Here is a 22,151-nt window from a genome sequence, read left to right on the forward strand (position 1 = left end):
GTACCTCACAGCTATGCAGCTATTCCAATCAAAGGTAGATTGAGCAGTTTCTGTGATCTTATCAGTCTAAGTTTAATGTAAATCCTGTTACAGCAGCTTTGTCCGATGTGCCTGTAGCTTTGTTCTGCACCTTTCAGTAACAGCTCATTGAAGCAGAAACAGCTCTGTGAATTGATATTATAAGCCTGCTTGTTTTATTCATTGTAGAGGCAACAGTATATTAGAAAAAAAGTATATGTTTTTGTAGACAGAAGTATACATTTACTACTCTGTGAGGAAAAAGTAATGTGTATGGCTCTTCCTATAAATAGAAAACTCTGCAAATGCATACACAGTTGTGTCAGTACTTTATACTGTACTTTACGCAAAACAGACAACACATGAGAGATCGTGTCTAAGCACCACAGCCAGGGTCGGACTGGTCCACAGGGGAACAGGGGAAACCACCGGTGGGCCCCACTGCCTGTGGGCCCTCCTCCTCTAGGGATCAGGTTCCAGACTCTATCATAGTGTACTTGAATTATGTATTATACTTATGTTACATTATACTTCACAATAATATGGTTTATTATATATTTACCAAGGGAAACAGAACATGTACTCTGTAATGGTTAGCCAAACCTCTGTGGTGGCTGGCCATGCCCAAGTGGAGCCTGTCCACACCTTTAAGCATGGGCCCCTACAGCAGCATCCTCCGGTGGGCCCTTCATGCCCCAGTCCGACACTGGCCACAGCACAAGTGCGGATTTGCCTTTTTGATCACTTTTGCCATTACTAAACGGAACTGGAGTTTGTTAGCTAAGATAGAGGCTTTTGCAGAAACTGACATTATTGCTTTGGGGGTAGGCAGATCATGATGGTCTTCCAGGTCTTATTGCAAAAGCAGTAACTCCAAAATATAACATTTGAAAAAAAGAAAGTTCCATTGTTGACTTAATTCATGTCTTTTAAGCAGGAGGAAATCAAGAAAAAGATTTATCTAACGGAAGCATAAGGGCAATCCATGACAGCGCTATATCCTGACTTTGCACATGTAACAGCGATTAAGGAATGCACAAGGTGCAAAACCATCAGTTAAAATTTTACACCTCTTGGCATCTAAAGATAAGAATGTGTTTGGTGGAAATGAGATACTCAATTCTGCAATGTGAGCACTCATTAGTAATTACCCTTGGATATCACGAATTGAAAGAACCAGATTACAAGGGATATTGGGAATTGCATATTATAGAGCAAGAGATGCAGTTGGTCAATTTAACTGCGTTGTGTCTTGTTATATAAAGGGATGAGGGGTGGGGACAATATCTGCCAACCATGTTTTTTAAGCCATTTTGCTAGAAGAAGGCTACTAATGTAGCAATACTTCTTTATTGTGTATATTGTCTCCTATTATATTTAGAGTACACATTTCTATCTTGTAATGTTCCATTTTTCCTTTCCCACAGCACAAATCTTTTACTTACAGATTCCATCTTCTTGTCCAGACATAAGCCGGAGACTGTTCTCTCTAGAGAGAAAAATCTGTTGTCTCTATGCTTTTCTAGTGAAATCATTGCCAGGTAAAAGCTGCTTTTCTTTCCCGGAAGGAAACAGGGGTGCTACCTGGCTTTACAGTAAAGCCATTCAGCTAATCAAAGCTTAGTGAATTCCTCTGATAGTAATAGCTCTCCTAACCAGAAGACTTGGGTCACCAATAATACGTTAAATGTCAATGTAGGAAAAACACATCCATCTAACCTGAAATGCAGCCAAAACTCAAGCAAAGCTATTTATGTGTCACACCACATTTCCATTTGGGGGAATTACCACATTTTTTTCCCTCTTTTAAATAGGATGTGGTTAATGTTCATATGTAATGATAATTCTGCATGGAAGTGGACGTTATATGTTGACATCATTAATTAAATTAGTACATAATTTACAAGGGCATTTTGCAATTTCTGTAATTGTTTATAATATACCAATAAAAATATTTATAATCTTCATTTAAGTTAAAGTTGCATGTTTTGAAATACTGTGTATTTCTCAAATAACATTTTGGCAAGCATTTTATTCAGTTTTAAAATATGATTTCAAAGCAGAGAATCTGTTAAAATGTTTTGGCATAGTTTCAGTCTTTTTAATTTATAGAATAACAATGTAAATAACTGTCAACAAATGTTTTAAAGCATTAAGTGCATACAGTGAGTGCTTCCAGTAAGTACTAAAGCACCATTTAGCAGTATAATGGGCTGATTCAGAGATATACGTAAACATGATGGTAATTCAGGCTTGTTAGCGAACAAAAAAAGTAAGCTATTGGGCTTAAAACAGATTTGGGTTATATTATTTCTGTGCATGGTAAATACTGGCTGCTTTATTTTTACACTGCAATTTAGATTTCAGTTTGAACACACCCCACCCAAATCTAACTCTCTCTGCACGTTGCATCTGCCCCACCTGCAGTGCAACATGGTTTTGCCCAATTGCTTATTTTTTGGTTTGCTAACAAACCTGAATAAGGCCCAAGATCAGCACTGCATATCTGTGGATGCCATGACAGTCGCAGTGCTTCCTAGGCTGCTGCATGAATGACATGCTGTGACCGTTTGTGAGTGAGGATGGAGCAGTGATTGGCAGCATTCTCGAAAATGGGGGATAGATGGCCTAGTTTTAGAGGCGTTCTGAGGCCAGTGCCTGTGTCTTCTGATGCAGCTTCACTTGTCACAGAAGATTTCCCAGCCATCCTGAAAACGTGAGGGTTACTCATATGACCAATGTTCATGCAGATGATTGAGTGCTACCGCATTGGATGCAGCAGCAGATCACATAAGCTGACAGGAAAACTCCATGCATCCAAAAAGGAAACACACAGCATAAAAGCATATTATATATTTAAAAAAGTTGTGTCTTCATGGCCCAGCCACATCCCATACAGAGCTTTGTAAAGTGAATGTGAATTACGTCATGGGCGGCATGCATAAGGCTAGTCTACTCTCCCATGCACCAGTAGAACTGTTTAGCCACAGTTCTGAGTGATCTGGTAATTAGCCTGTCTTCTTTGCTGCTTGAAGGGATTTGAGCAATATCTAATTAGTTTTATCAATTGTTTTATTGTGCGTTGTATGTTATGCTATTAAAATGGTATTTCACTATACACACTTTTTATCCTTGTCCGCATGATACTCACCTGAGAGTGACGGAAGTCTAGGAGATTACAAGGATTAGCAAGAGTGAATAGAAGTGCTAGTTAAGTCTCATTTTCCGTTATTTTTTCTATTGTGCACTGTGTTGGTGAGGGGTGAAGGAAACCTCCAGGATTTTTGAGACATTACTAGCAGCTGAAATATTGCGCACAAATTATTCCTAAATATTTTGTGCCTGATGCATAAGGCTAGTCTACTCTCTCAGGAGCCTGGGAGAAACCCTCAAAATGTGTGAGTCTCCTGGACATTCAGAGATAGTTAAGCATGAAGTATTGTAGTTTATAGCAAAGGGTGTATGTCTCTTTTATATTCTAAGACCTTGTATTGCAAATCACAGCACAATGATGGGTTACTATAACTGGTCTACTCTCCCCAATAAATGGTGTCCTAAGTTCTAAGGCATTCTAATGGGTGAATTTAGGGGTCAGGCCACACCTAGGCACAACATTATTAGTCATCCTCAATCACAACACTGCCAAAGCAGCACCAACCTCATCCCCTCCACCACCACAATATACTAACCATTCCCCTCCTCCCTCGACAGGTAAAAAAGAAAAAAAAAGTTGTATTGACAAAAATAACCAAAAAAAGGATCACCTAGCCTCATCTGGCCATCATCCTAGTGGAACTCTCATGCAAGTGATCATGCTGTGCCACGAAAATCAAGTGTCACCCCTACATGCCTCATGTGCCTAGTGGGAAATCCACCACTGGGTGTGCTAAGGGGATGTAGTTATGCGACCGGCAGTAAAAAGACCTCCGGTCACATCACCTCCCCCTACATCCCACCTGCTGAGAATCCTGTCAGTCGGCATGCCATCTAGCAGAGACTACTCTCACTCCTGGGTGTCCATGACACCCATAGAGTGTAAACAGAGCCTGTGGTCACCACCGAGCCCGCAGCACGGTGCTGCCAAGATACTGTTAGAGGTATGCTAACCGGCGGTCTCCTGACCACCATTCATGCATACCCAACCCGTTCTAAGTCCTAAGTTCCTAACACCAACAAAAGCCTAGATTTCTTCTTTGCTAGCCATTCTGTAGACAATTTATATACACCATACTATTTATATTGGACAATCATACTTAGGATTTAGGTAGTTTTGTGTATATTTTAAGGCATGTAGAAATCTGTTTTTAATTAAGCATATAAGTGATCAAAGATTTGCTCAAATTAAATGGTCCACAAAATTTGCCTATAGTATGAGCTAATCTATTTCCATTATTACTATAGTACTGTCCTGCTCCTAGCATCCTGACCATTCACTTCTTCACCCTCCCATCCCTGGCCTCTTCTATACCATTATAACTACCCTATATGCATGATGGCCTACAGTAATTTTTATCAGAGACCAGTTTATATATATATATAGAGATAATATTTAATTCAAATATCTTGCCCTTCTATAGTCTGTCCTAAATATCTCTTCTCCCAATGCTTCATACATTTAACATTTCCCACAAGGTGCTCTCTCACAATCTATCTATTTCAGTGTATACTGTGTATATATATATATATATATATATATATATATATACATACATACATATATATATATTTTATATATATATATATGTGTGTGTGTGTGTGTTTGTATTTATATATATATATATCAGCTTGCTCTGTTTTCCACTATATATATATATATATATATATATATATATATATATATATATAAACAAAGTCATAACTCTTTGCTTTTATGAGATGGAACTGTTCCCTGTCCACTGGGATGCATAGTACCTGAGGTGATACCTCTGCTGCAGGGTTAACTATCATTTTCTGCACTGTTCTCAAAGTTATAACACCTCTAATTGCCTGTAGCTGTTGTTATTGATTTTTATTGCCTTTTACAGCCAAAAGACTCAAAAAAATGAGTGTACTTCTTTCCCTTTTCATTTGAAGCTAAAGCAAGTTTACACTTGTAGATCATGGTTCATTGCCTGTGACCTGTTCTTCTGCTTCATAAAAATTCATAAATAGTGTTGTGTCATGTACAGCAGACCACAATGAATAAAATAGGGCTCAATCCAGATAACCTTCCCCAGTGTTGCAGAACTGGTATGTTTGTTGCTGCTAGGATGCCCACTGAGACCTTTTTGATGGTATATCTGAAAATGCAATCAGCAGACGGTCAATGTGCGCAAATGTGAAGACATCTTCACTTAGTACAACATAGAAGGGAATTCTCGCGCATTACACAGGACTTGAACTTCAATATTTTTGCTTAAGCTATTTTGATCTTGGTCTGTTTGCTGTCCTTGAGTTCCATTTAGCTAAAGTCTAAAGGCAACACAGTTGTAATGATTTCAAGCTTTGCTTGCTCATTTATAAATATCGGGTTAGCTCAAACAAACAAGAGTTATTTAATAGTTTTCACTACTGTAAGAGTCAATGTCTCTCTGGGGAAAGTTTGATTTCGTACTTCGCCTGAGGATATCACTACTGTAAGTGACCTGTACCTGTAACTACAAAGTTTTTAAAACTCTGTAGGGAGACATTATACAGCTAAATTATTTTCTTAGCTGTTGTCTTAAAAAATAGAGCAATAAAGTTTTTATTGAGCAAATCTTACCTTTAGAACTTTTTTAGTACATAAAAATAGCGTATGTAATGATGACAGGAAAAAACCTATTGAAATTTTGAGGTGTATTTGTGCTATGTGACTAACACGGGATCAAAGCACTCAATAATAAAAATGTCATTAAAAAAATATTTTGAGATTATAAAAAATGGCTATTAGGGAATGATATTATTTGTGTTGCCAACTCAGTGCCGTAACTAGACATTTTAGCGCTGTGTGCAAGAAACAGCATCCGCGCCCCCCCCCCATGTTAGTTACGGACATAAAAAATAGGGGTGGGGCTTCATGGAGCATCCATTAGTCACATAACTCCGCATGGTAGCGCCCGTTACTCACACTACACTGCACAGTAGCGTCTGTTACTCACATCACTCTGCATGGTAGCACCCATTAGTCACATTACACCACATGGTAGAGTCCATTAGTCACATTACGCAGCATGGTAGTGTCCATTAGTCACGTTACGCAGAGTGGTGGCGTCCATTAGGGGCAATACACAGTGCGATAGCTTCGGTCAATTTCATTACACAGCACTGTAACGTCCGTCGGCCACATTACACAGCACGGCAGTGTCCGTCGCCACATTATACAGTACAGTAGCGTTCATCGGCCACATTATACAGCGTGGTAGCATCCGTCGGCCACATTGCACAGCATCTGTCGACCACATTACACAGCACGGTAGCATCCATCGGCCACATTATACAGCACGGCAGCGTCCGTCGGCCACATAACACAGCACGGCAGCATCCGTCTGCCACATTACACAGCACGGCAGCATACGTCTGCCACATTACACAGCACGGCAGCATCCGTCTGCCACATTACACAGCACGGCAGCATCCGTCGGCCACATTACACAGCACGGTAGCGTCCATAAATTATACTCTATAATACAACACTGTCATTATTAACACAATTTTAATGACATCATAAAGTGCATGAATAAGACAATAATCATCAAGCATGGCATATTTTGTATCATTCATTACTCAGACTCTATTATATAACACTGCCACCAATTATTTAATTATTTATATATTTTAATGGTTTGTTTAAGTACATATATACATGTAATTATATCAACCTCCTTTTTTTAATTAATTTCAATTTTATTTATTTTTATTACACTCTATTGGCATCATCACACTATATTGTTTTCACTGTATTACACTTCATAATATATTTTTTAAGTCTGCACCATAAATACATTCCTTCTTCTTCACATATATTTTAGCACTATGGGCTCATAATGGTATTGCTTCACCATTTTTCATATACATACACATGCATATCAATGTATGTGCATGTATATGCTCTTCTTGTTATAATATTTTGAATATTTTTTCACAATGCCCTCTTAACATCCTAGCACATTATGTTATTATTACACTCCAAACAATGTTAGAACTCATGCATCACATATCACTACACATATACTTCAGTTTAGTAACAACAGTCACTGTCACATATTCACTAATATAAAGTGGGTGTTTAACCTTATATATATATAATATTTTTTAATAATAATTTCCCAATAATATCTTATTAAAATAAAATAGTAATTCTCCATAATCACTAATTTATATAGTAACAGGTACAAATATACTATGTGTTGTACACAGATTTATATTTATAATAATCTGCATTTTCTATCCTATCACTCCTTCATTTGCATATCTACATTCATATATATATTTATATTTATATATCTACATTTTAATTCATTTGTTTTTTAACCCATATTATCCTTATTTATTGTCAATACTACTCTGAATTAGTCTCATCAGCTCTTTTTATAATAATTCAATTGATCGTCCGCCAAGAAATGCTGATTGGTCCCTTTAACTGTCAATCATGACATATTATCCAATGGGAACCAACTGGATTGATACTCACTATGATAGGTCAGAATATCTATCAATCTCCTGTCAAGAACCAATCGGTAAACAGTACTACTGCTATAAGAACAAACAAGGGTTTGAACCCACTGACGCCCTGTGAACAAGCTAGTTGCGAAACGTACGTCAGGAAGGAAGGAGGTAACATCCTCACGGTCACGTGGTGCGCACACGTGACCGCAACCAGCCGATCTCGGCAAAGTTCGTCGCCAAGGGAACCAGCCTAACAGGAAGTACAGTGCAGCCGGAGCACGGCAGCGGGCAGAACGCGGGCAGACGCGGCCAGCACCTTCCCTACACCAAGATCTCCCTCATCATACAAGTAGGACAAACCTTAATGAATTTACACCTGGATTAGGCAATACACGTGATACATGCACCTTTGCATCTTTTATTGCACGGAAAAATCTTATCCACGTGGTACATAGACTATTGTACTATATGCACAAGTGACAGTCATTTATCACCAGCAAGTGAATAAGTGCTATTTTTAGTGTGGTCCATATTTCTATCAAAACAGCGGATGTAGATACATCTACTAATTTTTGGACCCTGTCAAACACACAAACGCCTTTCTCTTTTTGCACTGCAGAAACCCATATTTTTCTTAACACCAGCTGATGATATATATATATATATCATACGGAATATAATCTGTTTTATTATTTTCCTATTGCTTGAAAATAATTTATGACGGGGCATTAGAGCTGAAGGTTTCACTGCTTATGTTATTTTTCGCACAATCAAAAGTGTATTCTCATACATCCATTTGTGTTATGGAGACCAAATTTGGAGGTTTCCCTCTCTGCACAGTCAAAAGAATATTATAATCTAAAAATATTATTACCTGATATTCATATGAAATAACTGTGCAGCATAGATGTTTTTTTATCTACTTGTACTGCGACTGCTTAAACCGTGAAAATTTAGATGGGTATCTGAATTTTGTGTTATACGTTACCATCTGTAAAAAATTTTGATATCTTATTTTCACATCAAATCAGCTGTTTCGATACATGTGGTTCACATAATAACGCAAATCGGCTCTTATCTGTGCCCAATTAGGACACAGTGTGACAAGGGTGAGCATAAGGTCTGCGGTCATACCCCGCTGGAGATGCCCAATCTCATCTGATCTTGGAAGCCAAGCAGTGGAGGGCCGGTTTAAGTACTTGGATGGGAGACCACCAAGGAACACCCTGGTACTGCAAATATTTGCCACCCACTTGTCACTAATATAGAGCATTGTCTTACATCTCGGTTATGACCTATGATTCAACCACCTGCTAGGATCCAATTCCCATTTGGGATATATAGCAGTTTTCAAATGATGGTCATATATATATACACTGAATGAGCAACTTTTTTGACCACAGGTCGTCCTACAGTTGGAGTGTGTTTGTCCACAAAATCACAGACATACCCATCTCTGCCTATATTAGGTATTTGCACCTTGCAATTTATATATTACTTTTTATATTTTTGCAATGTCACTATTTAACAAATATTGGCGCTCATTGAACTCCTCAATAATTAATTTTAATGAGAATTATTAAAGTATTTCATTTTAGTTAGCTATTGTGACATCCAGTCATAGAACATTATCTGTATATGAGTGCTTCCCAATAAGAGTCTTCTTTTTTTCTATGTTTACATTACACAGCACGGCAGCATCCGTCTGCCACATTACACAGCACGGCAGCATCCGTCGGCCACATTACACAGCATCCGTCGGCCACATTACACAGCACGGCAGCATCCGTCGGCCACATTACACAGTACGGCAGCATCCGTCGGCCACATTACACAGCACGGCAGCATCCGTCGGCCACATTACACAGCACGGCAGCATCCGTCGGCCACATTACACAGCACGGCAGCATCCGTCGGCCACATTACACAGCACGGCAGCATCCGTCGGCCACATTACACAGCACGGTAGCATCCATCAGTCACATTACACAGCCAGCAGCATCCGATAGTCACAGACAGCAGTACTCAATGTGTGTGTGTATAAACACACACACACACACACACACACACACACAAACATACAAACACATTAGATTAATGTATGTGCAGTTTTTGGAGTGTTTTGGGTTTTGTTTTACAAATCTTTCCACTGTATTGTACACCGTGATTTGTTTTAAAAATCACTGAGACACATTCCAGGATGAGTAAGATAGACCGGCCTTGTGGTTAATGTTATTTAGTTTACTGCCCGAAACAGTAATAAACACATAATGGACAGTAAATAATACCTACATGATAAGAGTCTGCACGAGGGACGGAGAGGAGGAGAGAGACTTCACTCCTGTGAAGCCAGCAGCAGCCGTCTATGAGATGAGTCATCTCCAGTACCCGGCAGTGTTTGCACAGTGCTAGAGCAGGAGGAGGGGGGCGGACCGAGCAGAAGGGGACTGAGTGTGGGGAGAGAGCTGCGCCGCTGCCTGCTGTGACTAATGTAATGTATATTAGCAGCGCTGCCTCCGGCAGGGAAGGTGCCGGGCACAGCGCTACTAATATTACATTACACTACAGCGGGCAGTGCTGTAGCTGATGAGGAGAAATTAGTATGGAGCGGATGTTGCGCCCACAGCCTAACTGCGCTGTGTGCGAAGCCCCCTTCGCATACACGTAGTTACGGCACTGTGCCAACTAGTTTGCAAAATCAAATGTATTGTTTTATTTTGCCAATTTTAACTATTAATGATATTATTATAAGAGTTTCCTAATGTAAAAAGATCCAGAGTTTCAAACCAACCATGAATTTAAAAATTGACTAATTTCTTGGAAAAATATAGATAGATAAAGAACTTACACTATTTGCAAATTTATAAAATAGGAGAAGAAAGAAACAGAGCTTGGATTGATGATAGATTCTGAGTGGAGATGTACATCTTGTGTCCTCCTGAAAATTAGAGCAATGTTTATTGTTAATGCTATTTAACAAAATTATTTATTACGCACTCTAGCGTTCAGTACAATGGGCCTGATTCAGACCTGGATGCAGCCACGTGGTCACTTGCAGCAGCCACATCCAGGTGGTCAGCACATGCGCATCTGCCGTTGTGCGCATCCTTACACATTGCAGCCACATCCAGGAAGGTTGCAGCCATAGTGTGATTGACAGTGGTGGCATAGGGGGGATCGTTGCTGTATTGGGGGAGCGGGGCATACCAAATGGGTGGCGTTGGGAGCATTTTTGGAGTAGCTGCATGATGTCACATGCAGCCGCTCCAAAAATAATTTACCACTGACCGCTCAACCAAAGTTATGATGCGTTCACAATCTAATTGCGGATGCATCAGAAGGTGGCCTCACACATGCTGTGCTGGGCGGCCCCCAGCATGTACAGAGATGAACGCAGATCTAGCTGCATATGCAGCGATAGGCATTCTTCTCTGAATAACCTTCAACATAATTTGCAAGTGCCATCTCCATAGGTTTCTATGTGAACCACAAAATAGTACAGCATTGCAGCTTGTCTCTAAACACATTTGATGATGGCATTATCAGCTTCTAACTACAGGTAAATGCAGGGGTGGAAAGATGTTGGGCAGGTTGTGGTTACTACAGTAAATACCTGGGCCTATGCTTGTTGGATAGGACTAGCCTGGACCCAGATCATCTGCTAAGAGGGACATTGTCTCAATACCTGGGAATGTGGCAGCTCTCAGCGGCACTGGGTAAAGATTGCATAATCCTCCTCTCCTTCTGTAGCACTGTAGTAATTTATTTTTGCATACTGTATGTGCTACCTGACTAGGCAATGAATAGGAAGAATAGTGAAAGCTTCTATACTACACAACTGTGAACTCTTCACCAAGACACATTCTCATTTTACACAATGTCTCAGCATAAGTTTAACAATAAATTGGGCCAAACATTCTTTTCCTATCACTACAAATAGCACCAATAAGAGATGATACTTTATGGGCCATGTCTATAATACATTAATAAGCTCATACATCTGAAATTTCATATCAGAGCCTTGTATTTTGTTCTTTATGCTTTTTTGTCCATATAGAGAAGTAACTATATAGCCATACTACTTTCCCTTGTATTCCAATTAGTTAGCATCAATTTTTGCTCATCATAATATACAACAAGGGGGCAGATGTATTAACCTGGAGAAGGCATAAGGAACCAGTGATAAGTGCAAGGTGAAAGACACCAGCAAATCAGCTCCAATATGTAAATTAACAGTTAGGATCTGATTGGCTGGTTCCTTTATCACCTTACACATATCACTTGTTTATCACTTCCTTATGCCTTCTCCAGGTTAATACATCTGCCCCAATGTTTGAAAAAGCCTTTTCCAATTCTTCTGTATATGTTGCTTCTTTATATATTTTCATATTTCAGACAAAGCACTTGATAATAGTATAAACTTAATTATTATTGACATGATGATATATATTGTACAAACACTAGCTGCAAGATTACAATGTTATTTTGTATAGTTAGTCTCCTGATGCTAATTATTTCTGAAAATCTCTTCTGTAAAATGTGTCCATGTTATCAGGCATGGCCGTACTTAGTATTCTGCCGAGCTAATACTTGACCAGTGATGAGCTTTATTCACTAGTTTGTTAACTGAAATAGGAAGTGACAGACTTACTAAAAGAAAATTTCAATGCCAAAGAAAGATATTATTTCTTTCTCACATATTGCTTTGTGACTGATCATTGCAGACAGGGCACTTCCAGACAGACCAATGATTTATATTGATCCATGTCAGGTTAATTTGATCCATATATGATCCTTCATATACTTTAATGCATCATTCTGTAAGAAAGTGTACAGTATAGCATATCACAATGACAACATAATAGTGAAAGCCACTCTATATACAATTAGTTCTTAAAAGTATTTTCTTGCGTTTTTTGTGTTACTTAAGTGCAAAAGAATAATAAGTATTTCATACACAGTGGCATAGATAAGAGTTTGTAAAAGTGAATATAAATAGCAAATCCTTGTATCATATAAATCAATGAATATTTATATACAGTGCCATATTCACATTATGTGTCTCCCACAATAATTCTATTTCACTTAGCAGATATGAGTGAATTTGGAGCAACAATTTCCACATATCAACATTAGAGATGAGCGGGTTCGGTTTCTTTGAATCCGAACCCGCACGAACTTCACTTTTTTTTTCACGGGTCCGAGCGACTCGGATCTTCCCGCCTTGCTCGGTTAACCCGAGCGCGCCCGAACGTCATCATGACGCTGTCGGATTCTCGCGAGACTCGGATTCTATATAAGGAGCCGCGCGTCGCCGCCATTTTCACACGTGCATTGAGATTGATAGGGAGAGGACGTGGCTGGCGTCCTCTCCATTAGAATAGATTAGAAGAGAGAGAGAGAGAGAGATTGTGCAGACAGAGTTTACCACAGTGACCAGTGCAGTTGTTGTTAAGTTAACTTTTATTTAATATATCCGTTCTCTGCTATATCCGTTCTCTGCCTGAAAAAAACGATACACAGCAGTCACACAGTGTGACTCAGTCTGTGTGCACTCAGCTCAGCCCAGTGTGCTGCACATCAATGTATAAAAGCTTATAATAATTGTGGGGGAGACTGGGGAGCACTGCAGGTTGTTATAGCAGGAGCCAGGAGTACATAATATTATATTAATTTAAAATTAAACAGTGCACACTTTTGCTGCAGGAGTGCCACTGCCAGTGTGACTAGTGGTGACCAGTGCCTGACCACCAGTATAGTAGTATATTGTTGTATACTATCTCTTTATCAACCAGTCTATATTAGCAGCAGACACAGTACAGTGCGGTAGTTCACGGCTGTGGCTACCTCTGTGTCGGCAGTCGGCACTCGGCAGGCAGTCCGTCCATCCATAATTGTATAATTATATACCACCTAACCGTGGTATTTTTTTTTCTTTCTTTATACCGTCGTCATAGTCATACTAGTTGTTACGAGTATACTACTATCTCTTTATCAACCAGTGTACAGTGCGGTAGTTCACGGCTGTGGCTACCTCTGTGTCGGCAGTCGGCAGGCAGTCCGTCCATCCATAATTGTATTATAATATATACCACCTAACCGTGGTTTTTTTTTCATTCTTTATACCGTCATAGTGTCATACTAGTTGTTACGAGTATACTACTATCTCTTTATCAACCAGTGTACAGTGCGGTAGTTCACGGCTGTGGCTACCTCTGTGTCGGCAGTCGGCAGGCAGTCCGTCCATCCATAATTGTATTATAATATATACCACCTAACCGTGGTTTTTTTTTCATTCTTTATACCGTCATAGTGTCATACTAGTTGTTACGAGTATACTACTATCTCTTTATCAACCAGTGTACAGTGCGGTAGTTCACGGCTGTGGCTACCTCTGTGTCGGCAGTCGGCAGGCAGTCCGTCCATCCATAATTGTATTATAATATATACCACCTAACCGTGGTTTTTTTTTCATTCTTTATACCGTCATAGTCAGTCATACTAGTTGTTACGAGTATACTACTATCTCTTTATCAACCAGTGTACAGTGCGGTAGTTCACGGCTGTGGCTACCTCTGTGTCGGAACTCGGCAGGCAGTCCGTCCATCCATAATTGTATTACAATATATACCACCTAACCGTGTTTTTTTTTTCATTCTTTATACCGTCATAGTCAGTCATACTAGTTGTTACGAGTATACTACTATCTCTTTATCAACCAGTGTACAGTGCGGTAGTTCACGGCTGTGGCTACCTCTGTGTCGGCACTCGGCAGGCAGTCCGTCCATCCATAATTGTATTATAATATATACCACCTAACCGTGGTTTTTTTTTCATTCTTTATACCGTCATAGTGTCATACTAGTTGTTACGAGTATACTACTATCTCTTTATCAACCAGTGTACAGTGCGGTAGTTCACGGCTGTGGCTACCTCTGTGTCGGCACTCGGCAGGCAGTCCGTCCATCCATAATTGTATTATAATATATACCACCTAACCGTGTTTTTTTTTCCATTCTTTATACCGTCATAGTGTCATACTAGTTGTTACGAGTATACTACTATCTCTTTATCAACCAGTGTACAGTGCGGTAGTTCACGGCTGTGGCTACCTCTGTGTCGGCAGTCGGCAGGCAGTCCGTCCATCCATAATTGTATTATAATATATACCACCTAACCGTGGTTTTTTTTTCATTCTTTATACCGTCATAGTCAGTCATACTAGTTGTTACGAGTATACTACTATCTCTTTATCAACCAGTGTACAGTGCGGTAGTTCACGGCTGTGGCTACCTCTGTGTCGGCACTCGGCAGGCAGTCCGTCCATCCATAATTGTATTATAATATATACCACCTAACCGTGGTTTTTTTTTCATTCTTTATACCGTCATAGTGTCATAATAGTTGTTACGAGTATACTACTATCTCTTTATCAACCAGTGTACAGTGCGGTAGTTCACGGCTGTGGCTACCTCTGTGTCGGCAGTCGGCAGGCAGTCCATCCATCCATAATTGTATTATAATATATACCACCTAACCGTGGTTTTTTTTTCATTCTTTATACCGTCATAGTGTCATACTAGTTGTTACGAGTATACTACTATCTCTTTATCAACCAGTGTACAGTGCGGTAGTTCACGGCTGTGGCTACCTCTGTGTCGGCAGTCGGCAGGCAGTCCGTCCATCCATAATTGTATTATAATATATACCACCTAACCGTGGTTTTTTTTTCATTCTTTATACCGTCATAGTCAGTCATACTAGTTGTTACGAGTATACTACTATCTCTTTATCAACCAGTGTACAGTGCGGTAGTTCACGGCTGTGGCTACCTCTGTGTCGGAACTCGGCAGGCAGTCCGTCCATCCATAATTGTATTACAATATATACCACCTAACCGTGGTTTTTTTTTCATTCTTTATACCGTCATAGTCAGTCATACTAGTTGTTACGAGTATACTACTATCTCTTTATCAACCAGTGTACAGTGCGGTAGTTCACGGCTGTGGCTACCTCTGTGTCGGCACTCGGCAGGCAGTCCGTCCATCCATAATTGTATTATAATATATACCACCTAACCGTGGTTTTTTTTTCATTCTTTATACCGTCATAGTGTCATACTAGTTGTTACGAGTATACTACTATCTCTTTATCAACCAGTGTACAGTGCGGTAGTTCACGGCTGTGGCTACCTCTGTGTCGGCAGTCGGCAGGCAGTCCGTCCATCCATAATTGTATTATAATATATACCACCTAACCGTGGTTTTTTTTTCATTCTTTATACCGTCATAGTCAGTCATACTAGTTGTTACGAGTATACTACTATCTCTTTATCAACCAGTGTACAGTGCGGTAGTTCACGGCTGTGGCTACCTCTGTGTCGGCAGTCGGCAGGCAGTCCGTCCATCCATAATTGTATTATAATATATACCACCTAACCGTGGTTTTTTTTTCATTCTTTATACCGTCATAGTCAGTCATACTAGTTGTTACGAGTATACTACTATCTCTTTATCAACCAGTGTACAGTGCGGTAGTTCACGGCTGTGGCTACCTCTGTGTCGGAACTCGGCAGGCAGTCCGTCCATCCATAATTGTATTACAATATATACCACCTAACCGTGGTTTTTTTTTCATTCTTTATACCGTCATAGTCAGTCATACTAGTTGTTACGAGTATACTACTATCTCTTTATCAACCAGTGTACAGTGCGGTAGTTCACGGCTGTGGCTACCTCTGTGTCGGAACTCGGCAGGCAGTCCGTCCATCCATAATTGTATTATTATAATATATACCACCTAACCGTGGTTTTTTTTTCATTCTTTATACCGTCATAGTGTCATACTAGTTGTTACGAGTATACTACTATCTCTTTATCAACCAGTGTACAGTGCGGTAGTTCACGGCTGTGGCTACCTCTGTGTCGGCAGTCGGCAGGCAGTCCGTCCATCCATAATTGTATTATAATATATACCACCTAACCGTGGTTTTTTTTTCATTCTTTATACCGTCATAGTCAGTCATACTAGTTGTTACGAGTATACTACTATCTCTTTATCAACCAGTGTACAGTGCGGTAGTTCACGGCTGTGGCTACCTCTGTGTCGGAACTCGGCAGGCAGTCCGTCCATCCATAATTGTATTACAATATATACCACCTAACCGTGGTTTTTTTTTCATTCTTTATACCGTCATAGTCAGTCATACTAGTTGTTACGAGTATACTACTATCTCTTTATCAACCAGTGTACAGTGCGGTAGTTCACGGCTGTGGCTACCTCTGTGTCGGCACTCGGCAGGCAGTCCGTCCATCCATAATTGTATTACAATATATACCACCTAACCGTGGTTTTTTTATACCACCTAACCGTGGCAGTCCGTCCATAATTGTATACTAGTATCCAATCCATCCATCTCCATTGTTTACCTGAGGTGCCTTTTAGTTCTGCCTATAAAATATGGAGAACAAAAAAGTTGAGGTTCCAAAATTAGGGAAAGATCAAGATCCACTTCCACCTCGTGCTGAAGCTGCTGCCACTAGTCATGGCCGAGACGATGAAATGCCAGCAACGTCGTCTGCCAAGGCCGATGCCCAATGTCATAGTACAGAGCATGTCAAATCCAAAACACCAAATATCAGAAAAAAAAGGACTCCAAAACCTAAAATAAAATTGTCGGAGGAGAAGCGTAAACTTGCCAATATGCCATTTACCACACGGAGTGGCAAGGAACGGCTGAGGCCCTGGCCTATGTTCATGGCTAGTGGTTCAGCTTGACATGAGGATGGAAGCACTCAGCCTCTCGCTAGAAAACTGAAAAGACTCAAGCTGGCAAAAGCACCGCAAAGAACTGTGCGTTCTTTGAAATCCCAAATCCACAAGGAGAGTCCAATTGTGTCGTTTGCGATGCCTGACCTTCCCAACACTGGACGTGAAGAGCATGCGCCTTCCACTATTTGCATGCCCCCTGCAAGTGCTGGAAGGAGCACCCGCAGTCCAGTTCCTGATAGTCAGATTGAAGATGTCAGTGTTGAAGTACACCAGGATGAGGAGGATATGGGTGTTGCTGGCGCTGGGGAGGAAATTGACCAGAAGGATTCTGATGGTGAGGTGGTTTGTTTAAGTCAGGCACCCGGGGAGACACCTGGTGTCCGTGGGAGGAATATGGCCGTTGACATGCCAGGTGAAAATACCAAAAAAATCAGCTCTTCGGTGTGGAGGTATTTCACCAGAAATGCGGACAACAGGTGTCAAGCCGTGTGTTCCCTTTGTCAAGCTGTAATAAGTAGGGGTAAGGACGTTAACCACCTCGGAACATCCTCCCTTATACGTCACCTGCAGCGCATTCATAATAAGTCAGTGACAAGTTCAAAAACTTTGGGTGACAGCGGAAGCAGTCCACTGACCAGTAAATCCCTTCCTCTTGTAACCAAGCTCACGCAAACCACCCCACCAACTCCCTCAGTGTCAATTTCCTCCTTCCCCAGGAATGCCAATAGTCCTGCAGGCCATGTCACTGGCAAGTCTGACGAGTCCTCTCCTGCCTGGGATTCCTCCGATGCATCCTTGCGTGTAACGCCTACTGCTGCTGGCGCTGCTGTTGTTGCCGCTGGGAGTCGATGGTCATCCCAGAGGGGAAGTCGTAAGCCCACTTGTACTACTTCCAGTAAGCAATTGACTGTTCAACAGTCCTTTGCGAGGAAGATGAAATATCACAGCAGTCATCCTACTGCAAAGCGGATAACTGAGTCCTTGACAACTATGTTGGTGTTAGACGTGCGTCCGGTATCCGCCGTTAGTTCACAGGGAACTAGACAATTTATTGAGGCAGTGTGCCCCCGTTACCAAATACCATCTAGGTTCCACTTCTCTAGGCAGGCGATACCGAGAATGTACACGGACGTCAGAAAAAGACTCACCAGTGTCCTAAAAAATGCAGTTGTACCCAATGTCCACTTAACCACGGACATGTGGACAAGTGGAGCAGGGCAGGGTCAGGACTATATGACTGTGACAGCCCACTGGGTAGATGTATGGACTCCCGCCGCAAGAACAGCAGCGGCGGCACCAGTAGCAGCATCTCGCAAACGCCAACTCTTTCCTAGGCAGGCTACGCTTTGTATCACCGCTTTCCAGAATACGCACACAGCTGAAAACCTCTTACGGCAACTGAGGAAGATCATCGCGGAATGGCTTACCCCAATTGGACTCTCCTGTGGATTTGTGGCATCGGACAACGCCAGCAATATTGTGTGTGCTTTAAATATGGGCAAATTCCAGCACGTCCCATGTTTTGCACATACCTTGAATTTGGTGGTGCAGAATTTTTTAAAAAACGACAGGGGCGTGCAAGAGATGCTGTCGGTGGCCAGAAAAATTGCGGGACACTTTCGGCGTACAGGCACCACGTACAGAAGACTGGAGCACCACCAAAAACTACTGAACCTGCCCTGCCATCATCTGAAGCAAGAAGTGGTAACGAGGTGGAATTCAACCATCTATATGCTTCAGAGGTTGGAGGAGCAGCAAAAGGCCATTCAAGCCTATACAATTGAGCACGATATAGGAGATGGAATGCACCTGTCTCAAGTGCAGTGGAGAATGATTTCAACGTTGTGCAAGGTTCTGATGCCCTTTGAACTTGCCACACGTGAAGTCAGTTCAGACACTGCCAGCCTGAGTCAGGTCATTCCCCTCATCAGGTTTTTGCAGAAGAAGCTGGAGGCATTGAAGAAGGAGCTAACACGGAGCGATTCCGCTAGGCATGTGGGACTTGTGGATGCAGCCCTTAATTCGCTTAACAAGGATTCACAGGTGGTCAATCTGTTGAAATCAGAGCACTACATTTTGGCCACCGTGCTCGATCCTAGATTTAAAGCCTACCTTGGATCTCTCTTTCCGGCAGACACAGGTCTGCTGGGGTTGAAAGACCTGCTGGTGACAAAATTGTCAAGTCAAGCGGAACGCGACCTGTCAACATCTCCTCCTTCACATTCTCCCGCAACTGGGGGTGCGAGGAAAAGGCTCAGAATTCCGAGCCCACCCGCTGGCGGTGATGCAGGGCAGTCTGGAGCGACTGCTGATGCTGACATCTGGTCCGGACTGAAGGACCTGACAACGATTACGGACATGTCGTCTACTGTCACTGCATATGATTCTCTCAACATTGATAGAATGGTGGAGGATTATATGAGTGACCGCATCCAAGTAGGCACGTCACACAGTCCGTACTTATACTGGCAGGAAAAAGAGGCAATTTGGAGGCCCTTGCACAAACTGGCTTTATTCTACCTAAGTTGCCCTCCCACAAGTGTGTACTCCGAAAGAGTGGTTTAGTGCCGCCGCTCACCTTGTCAGCAATCGGCGTACGAGGTTACATCCAGAAAATGTGGAGAAGATGATGTTCATTAAAATGAATTATAATCAATTCCTCCGCGGAGACATTGACCAGCAGCAATTGCCTCCACAAAGTACACAGGGAGCTGAGATGGTGGATTCCAGTGGGGACGAATTGATAATCTGTGAGGAGGGGGATGTACACGGTGATATATCGGAGGGTGAAGATGAGGTGGACATCTTGCCTCTGTAGAGCCAGTTTGTGCAAGGAGAGATTAATTGCTTCTTTTTTGGGGGGGGTCCAAACCAACCCGTCATATCAGTCACAGTCGTGTGGCAGACCCTGTCACTGAAATGATGGGTTGGTTAAAGTGTGCATGTCCTGTTTTGTTTATACAACATAAGGGTGGGTGGGAGGGCCCAAGGATAATTCCATCTTGCACCTCTTTTTTCTTTTCTTTTTCTTTGCATCATGTGCTGATTGGGGAGGGTTTTTTGGAAGGGACATCCTGCGTGACACTGCAGTGCCACTCCTAGATGGGCCCGGTGTTTGTGTCGGCCACTAGGGTCGCTAATCTTACTCACACAGCTACCTCATTGCGCCTCTTTTTTTCTTTGCGTCATGTGCTGTTTGGGGAGGGTTTTTTGGAAGGGACATCCTGCGTGACACTGCAGTGCCACTCCTAGATGTGCCCGGTGTTTGTGTCGGCCACTAGGGTCGCTAATCTTACTCACACAGTCAGCTACCTCATTGCGCCTCTTTTTTTCTTTGCGTCATGTGCTGTTTGGGGAGGGTTTTTTGGAAGGGCCATCCTGCGTGACACTGCAGTGCCACTCCTAGATGGGCCCGGTGTTTGTGTCGGCCACTAGGGTCGCTAATCTTACTCACACAGCTACCTCATTGCGCCTCTTTTTTTCTTTGCGTCATGTGCTGTTTGGGGAGGGTTTTTTGGAAGGGACATCCTGCGTGACACTGCAGTGCCACTCCTAGATGGGCCCGGTGTTTGTGTCGGCCACTAGGGTCGCTTATCTTACTCACACAGCGACCTCGGTGCAAATTTTAGGACTAAAAATAATATTGTGAGGTGTGAGGTATTCAGAATAGACTGAAAATGAGTGTAAATTATGGTTTTTGAGGTTAATAATACTTTGGGATCAAAATGACCCCCAAATTCTATGATTTAAGCTGTTTTTTAGTGTTTTTGGAAAAAAACACCGGAATCCAAAAGACACCCGAATCCGACAAAAATAATTCGGTGAGGTTTTGCCAAAACGCGTTCGAACCCAAAACACGGCCGCGGAACCGAACCCAAAACCAAAACACAAAACCCGAAAAATTTCAGGCGCTCATCTCTAATCAACATTCATGGCAAAATAGGCTTTTTCTCAGGTGCAATGTTCTGGCAATACAATCTCCTTGGGTTTAATTATTTCAGGTGCAATGTTCTGGCAATACAATCTCCTTGGGTTTAATTATTACTTAGGGATGATATCTCAGCAGTCGGTAACCCAGCGGTCAGGAGACCGATGCTGGGATCCTGTCATCCGGAATATCGGTGATGAGCACAGCATGTCCCCTCACGGGCTTGCTGTGCTTGCCATGCTTTGGGACTGGTGGCGACCTTAGGTCGCCACAGGGTTATATTGCCCCTCAGGTGGTGGCGTGGACCACCACCCAAGTATGGATTCCGGGTGGTAGTTGGGATTGCAACCGCCGGTATTTCTCCGGGTGTCAGGATTCTGGCATCGGTCTTCTGACCGATGGGATCCCGGCAGCCGGCAACTTGAATGCCTCCTCTTAGCTATTCCCTGAATGCCATTCTGCAATGTATTTGTAAACGTACATTTCTCAGAAAATATAATGTATGACTATAGCTGGTATAACTAATTAGACAATTTTTTATATTGTGTTATTTTAGGAAGTGCTGTGGTTTGATTGGGATAGACAGAAAACATGTGTTCATTCTGCTGGTAAAATTGTAGCAGAAACTATATTTGTCCCGATCATCTAGCTCCGTCATTAAAGAAAAGTACTGCTGCTTAACTGCTCGCTTCATAGTCATTTTAGTATTAAATGGGTCTGGGAAGTAAATGGGACAAGAAGCTTTGGTTCATTAATATTTAATTTTTGTCCATTTAAACATTCTGACTTCAGTGCTCTCCAGTACACA

The 22,151-nt window shown here is 41.7% G+C and overlaps 1 protein-coding gene and 1 pseudogene across 8 annotated transcripts in view; both read left to right on the top strand.

The window, feature by feature from the left end:
• The window catches only part of RBFOX1 (RNA binding fox-1 homolog 1), a 916,481-nt gene that overhangs the window by 201,763 nt on the left and 692,567 nt on the right, over positions 1 to 22,151 (top strand). The gene's annotated exons all lie outside the window — the stretch shown is intronic.
• Positions 8,765 to 8,885, top strand: LOC134947323 (5S ribosomal RNA; annotated as a pseudogene).

The sequence above is a fragment of the Pseudophryne corroboree genome, chromosome 7 (assembly GCF_028390025.1).
Source record: "Pseudophryne corroboree isolate aPseCor3 chromosome 7, aPseCor3.hap2, whole genome shotgun sequence".
Classification (NCBI taxonomy): Eukaryota; Metazoa; Chordata; class Amphibia; order Anura; family Myobatrachidae; genus Pseudophryne; species Pseudophryne corroboree.